Raw genomic sequence first — 6000 nt, 5'->3', positions numbered from 1 at the left:
CCTAACAATAGCAACTACTTTAAAATGAAACAAACCTCTTCAGCAAGTAGAGAGCCTGCTTCACTCAAGTATTCCAGCTGAGGCTGGAGGTCTACCATCCATGAAGCAGTGGGCCTGCATGCTTTGCAGGGGGGCTGGCCTGGTTGGACCCTAAGGCCCCTCCCAAGCCTGGGTCTACAGTCGTCTGTCAGCATAATGAAAGCCAGAACTGAAGAATGGCCAATATTGTATGTTTTAGGAAACCCTGAATAAGCAGGTGGCGTACACTCTGTGACTCTTTCCATGACTATTTTGCACAGCCACTTAAACAAAAACATTTCCAAACATGAATTACTTCTAAATAAAATTAATTGGGCTTAAGTGATCCCAAAGGGAAGCTTTCCTAATCTTTACTCTTACAAGAGGAGGAAGGTTGGAACCATGATTCCATTCATGCAGTACACTAGCGGCTTCCTTCCTAGGATAGAAGAGGAGCTGCTCAAGGGGGTTCATGACACCCAGACCCTGAGTCAGAGAGTGACTCTGACCTTGGAGGCATGGGGCCCCAGACAGCCTCCCTGCAGATTCCCTCTGTATATGGGAGAGGTCAGGGATAGATGGGCATTCAGTCATCTAGCCCGACATTTGCATTTAGGGCGTGAGAGGATGACAGTTGGTAATATGGCTGAGCCTCAGACAACTTGAAGATTTACTAGGGGATTAAGGATATCCGCCTCAGCTCCTTAAACATGTGTATTTTATTGCACTAATTCTCTTCATCTGAGAATATGAATAATAGCTCTTTCCTCCTGAGGATGTTGTGAGAATGATAGTAGATAAGATTAATATTATTATTACAGTGCCTGATATATAATTTGTACTCAATAAATAATAGCTACTACTGCTGCTTCTATAAGTGCTGTTGCTGTCGTAGTTCTTGCAGTGATTTATTACCATGTCTATTTTCCCATAAGTGTTGAGCTCTCAGAAGTAGAAACTCTGATTTTCATCTCTGAGTCCCCAGCAGCTACAATCATGCCTGGCACAGAAGAGGTGCTCATTAATCATCTGTTGACTTGAGCTGATGGCACAGGCATCATGTGCTGGCACAAAGGCAGAAGAGTCTCAGAACTCCTCGCAGGAAGTGCTCCCAGAGCAACCTGGGAAGGGGCCAGATCACAAAGCAGAGCTTGGAGGAGATGGATTTCTAGGCAGTTTATAAGGTTTTTAGGCACAGAGCAAAACAAAGGCAACAGCCAAAACCCTCTGTGTTGTCAACAGGTTTATGCTGATCCAGGATAAATCCCATGGAGCACCTAGAAGTACAAAGAGAGATTTAAGTTCCCCAGAAAAGAGCCAGGGAAATCTCAGGAGCAATCTCAGCAGCAAGTCAGTGCCATTTGTGAGGACTGATGGAGAGTGGGGAACAAGGAGATTCAGGCAGACCTGCCATTCAACTTGGCCAAAACATGTATGAGGCCCCTTGTTCTCTAGTCACAGAGGCTTGCTAGTGAAGTAAAATTTACTTAAAGGTAAGATTTTTCAGTCTTGGCACTAGGGTTACATGGGATCTGGGGCTGACTCATGGCAAGTGCCACCAGAGCTGAGGGGTTCTTAGTCCCACCTGCCCCAAGGGGAGGGAAGAGACTAACATGATTAGAATCCCTGGAGTGTCAGAAACAAGTTCCTAGCAGAAAGCCATGGCCAAGGTAAAGCTTCAGCTCCAGAGCACCGGTTGTTGAAGGTTCCTCTATGCAATGGAGCTGACTAGGTCCCTCTGCTAAGTGTTCACCCTAAGACCGACTTTCCCCAGCATAGCAAAAATAAATGTACCCAGCACAGACCCAGTCACCAGTGCATCATCCAGGGCATCGAGGGGCTGTGACAGAGGTGCCCATCCTCCAAAGACCTTGGGGACATTGAAGAAAAGAGCAGAGAGCCCCCCTACTCCATGCCAACTCACAGAAATGCATGAGAGGGCAAAAGGAAGAGAAGTGGGAGGATGGAAAGAGAGACAGAAGAGAACTGGAGCAGTTCCCAGGGAAGAGGGAGGCTCCAGAGGGGAGCAACAAGATGGAGATTTGTTTCAGAAGTGATCACCCCAGCATGTCAACTCTTCCTGGGATGGGCAGAAGAGAGGTAGACTACTTAGGTCCTGAGAAAAGCACAAAGAAGGTGAGGATGGCTTGTCCTCGAAACCTGTCAGTGGGCATCACTTATTCTGGCAAATTCTTTTGATTAAGCAAATGTCCAGGAAGAGATCATGCAAGTCTCTAAAGATAGTGCTTTTCATTTGTTTCTCTGTTGGTTTCTTCCTTTGTTTGTTTTAAAAAGGTGGTGACAGCAGAATGGAATACCTGGGAATATATAGTTAGCATAGTGTTCTCAACCTTGATGGGACATTGAAACCATCTGGGGAGCTTTAAAAAGTCCTGATGCCTGGATTCCATCACAAATATTTGGATTTATTCAGGGTGTGACCCTATTCTAGGATGTGACCCAAGAGAAGAGGAGAATTTAGGGAAGAATTATCTTTAGATCTCTGATGAGCTATTACGGGGCAGAAAGGGGTGACATACTCTATGTGCCCCCAGAGAGCAGAAGTAGAACTAATGGGTGAAGATATAAAGAGATTTGGCCCAAGAGACAGAATTTCCAGGTGGTAAAATATGTATAAAGCTAGAATAGGCTTCCTAAGGAGGTAATGAGACCTTCATTGGTGGAAGGGATCAAGCAAACACTGGTTAGTCACAGCTTGGGTGTACAAAGAAAAATCCAGGTGGACTAGATGTTTGGAGGTCCCTTTTCCAAGGCTGAGGTCTTCAAAGTCAGGGATAAGGCATCAGTCAGACTTCAGTGGCAGCAGCATGAGAAGCCACCCAGGAGATTGAGACAGAGATGCCCATGGGGCTTTCTGGAGGCCAAGATGGTGGCTGTTAACCCAGCCTGGCTTCCCAGAGCATCAGGCCAAACTGACCAGGATTAACACAGCAGCTGGGGGGATGACAAGTGCCTTAGACTATAACCATCCTCCACAACACATCTGCTGAAGTGCAGTCCACAGCCTCCTTCTAGAACCTGATTGGATGTCACCTTCCGCAAGAGGACTTCCCTATCTACTTTGCCCTTCCAAAGTGACCCATCTGTGTCCCCTTCCTGGAACTGTAGCCTACACTGGAGCCAATGTATCCTTCCCTGAAAGGCTATGGATTTTCAGAGCCATGTGTGAGTGAGCCATGATGGCTGATGAATGGAGAGAGGAAGACAGGATGAGATAAAGGCATGGATGAGAGGATGGCCTTTGGGCCTGGATTATCTATTGCAGGAGGATAAGGCGAAGGTTAGAAGATGTTTCTATGAGAGCAACATGAAGAGAGGAAAGTCAGCTAAGACCTAAAGATTCAGGGCTGATCATTGCACTAAGAGAGGAGAACATGAAGTGAACCTAGTCTCACTCTTGCAACCAAGGTTTAACAAGATGAGAAGATGAGTCCACCATCCAGGGCACATATCAGTAGAAATGAGGGTGTCTGATCAGATAAATTAAATCACCACAAGAATATTTTAAATGTCGCACATACACAAAGTGGCTTAATTTCACAATGTAGATTCTTTTCTAGTCCCCTGCATTTTACTTAGAACCACGGAGACACCATCCATTATTAAAGCTGTTTTCATCTCAGCAGAAAGTGCATTTCTCACTGGCAAGCCAGCACTTCAGAATCAGAGAATGTTGAGATTGACCTTCTGAGTTCCTGCAGGTGACAGCAGATGCACCATGGACAGGTCCAAGTGGACATCCCCTGTGGTGGGGTTCATCTTCCTGGGCCTCTCAGCCCACCCAAAACTGGAGGGAACGTTCTTTGTGCTCATCCTGTTCATGTACCTGGTAATCCTGCTGGGCAATGGGGTCCTCGCCCTGGTGACCACTCTTGACTCCCTCCTGCACACGCCCATGTACTTCTTCCTGGGGAACCTCTCCTTCCTGGACACCTGCTACACAACCTCTTTGGTTTCCTTCATTTTCAACAGTTCCTGACCCCCAGGAAAACCATTTCCTTCTCAGCCTGCTTTGGACAGATCTTTTCTTCGCCATGGGAGCCACAGAGTGTGTGCTCTGAGCATGATGGCGTTTGATCACTACATGGCCATCTGCAACCCCCTTAGATACCCCAGTGTCATGAGCAAAGATGCTGGCTCTTGGGTAGCTGGTATCATCAACACTGTGGTGCAGACATCCCAGGCAATGCAGCTGCCCTGCTGTGGGGACAATGTCATCAACCACTTCACCTGTGAGATCCTGGCTGTCCTGAAGTTGGTCTGGGCTGAGATCTCCATCAATGTGATTAGCAAGGGGGTGGCCAATGTGATCTTCTTGGGGGTCCCAGTTCTGTTCATCTTTGTCTCCTACATGTCATTGCTACTATCCTGAGGATTCCCTCAGCAGAGGGAAGGGAAGAGGCTGTCTCCACCTGCTCTGTCCACCTCATAGTTGTGGTCATCTTCTATGGGACCATCCTCTTCATGTACAGGAAGCCCAAGCCTAAGGACCCATGCGAGGCAGACAAACAGCTGTTCGGAAACAGCTTTCCGAAAAGCTCATTTCTCTCTTCCATGGAGTGTTGACCTCCATGCTCAGCCACATCATCTACAGCCTCAGGAACAAAGATGTGAAGGCTGCTGTGAAGAACCCACAGTATGTCAGAAACACCTAACTGAGTGGCTGTCACAGAATCCCAGATTGTCAAAACACGTGATTTCTAAACTCCTCATTGTACTCATGGGAAAATGGTAACCTAGAGTAGAGAAGGGACTTTCCCAAGGTCCATGTTGTGGACCATGTGACTAGGACCAAAAAGTAACCTGGTTTTCAGGGGCTGGCCCAATGGTGGTTAAGTTTGCACGCTCTGCTTCGGCAGCCCAGGGTTCGCAGGTTTGGATCCCAGGCACAGACCTATACACTGCTCATCAAGCCATCCTGTGGTGGCGTCCCACATACAAAATAGAGGAAGATTGGCACAGATGTTAGCTCAGGGACAATCTTCCTCAAGCAAAAAGAGGAAGATTGGCAACGGATGTTAGCTCAGGGACAATCTTCCTCATCAAAAAAAAAAAAAAAAAAAAAGTAACCTAGTTTTCCCACACCACCACCCAGCTGTCCCATAGGCAATGGAAGCTTCTACCTAAGAACCTAGAAGGAAAGAGCCTTCACATTTCCAGAGATGCTGGCTAATTGTTAGCTTTGTGCACAACCACAGTGACATCACATCATAGCTATTTTATTCTAGCAAAATCTTAGATCCTCACCAGAAGCTTGTGTGTATCTGTGAAGAGTCACTGATGTGTGCAAAATTAAGAGACCAACACAGAACCTGGTTTTAGTAGAAATTGCTTCTTGGAGTGTAGTGTTCGGCCCTATGTAGAACTGCTGATTACTGTACATGCTTTGGTATTATCCTAGGGGCCTGTGTTCAGCAAGAAGAATGTGAAAAATATCATCCATGCGATCACAATGTGTTGCCCAATAACACCATGACAAGAATTCTCCTCAAGTCGTAGCACCAGGAAAAGAGGGCTCTTGCCTTGAACAGTGGGACTCACCTGTGAGGAAGCAGAGATGTTTGCACTGTCCTCCCTGTATCCCAGCTCCGGTCACAGTACTGCACACAGCTGGGAGGCAGCAGGTCTCCATCTCTTCTTCCCCACAGGAACTACATGTCTCGCAGCATTAACACCCTCCAAACACTCCCACAGGGCTGCCCAAACTACAAGGAAATCCAAAAAAGTTTTGGGGAAAGCAAAGGCTTATAATAATCCTCAATTCCACAGCTACCATTGGCCATTAATAAGAGTTGCTCCCCACTGGTTCCGGAACAGATGTGACAGGCTCTGAGTCGCAGGTTTGGATTCTCAGGTGGTCAGTAGCAGCCATAACAGCATGGAGGTTGGAGGCTGTATCAGGCAGGAGACCTTCAATTGCACAGAAGAGAAAATTCTATTCCACCTGGTTCAAGAATAACC

At 46.9% G+C, this 6000-nt stretch overlaps 1 pseudogene; it reads left to right on the top strand.

The window, feature by feature from the left end:
- Nucleotides 1-3757: 3757 nt before the first annotated feature.
- LOC101395477 (olfactory receptor 13C7-like) lies at nt 3758-4694 on the top strand (annotated as a pseudogene).
- Nucleotides 4695-6000: the final 1306 nt, after the last annotated feature.

Source organism: Ceratotherium simum, chromosome 29 (genome assembly GCF_057802395.1).
Source record: "Ceratotherium simum simum isolate JZ-2026a chromosome 29, ASM5780239v1, whole genome shotgun sequence".
Classification (NCBI taxonomy): domain Eukaryota; kingdom Metazoa; phylum Chordata; class Mammalia; order Perissodactyla; family Rhinocerotidae; genus Ceratotherium; species Ceratotherium simum.
Note: the sequence above shows the minus strand (reverse complement) of the source record. Positions and strands in the feature narration are given on the sequence as shown.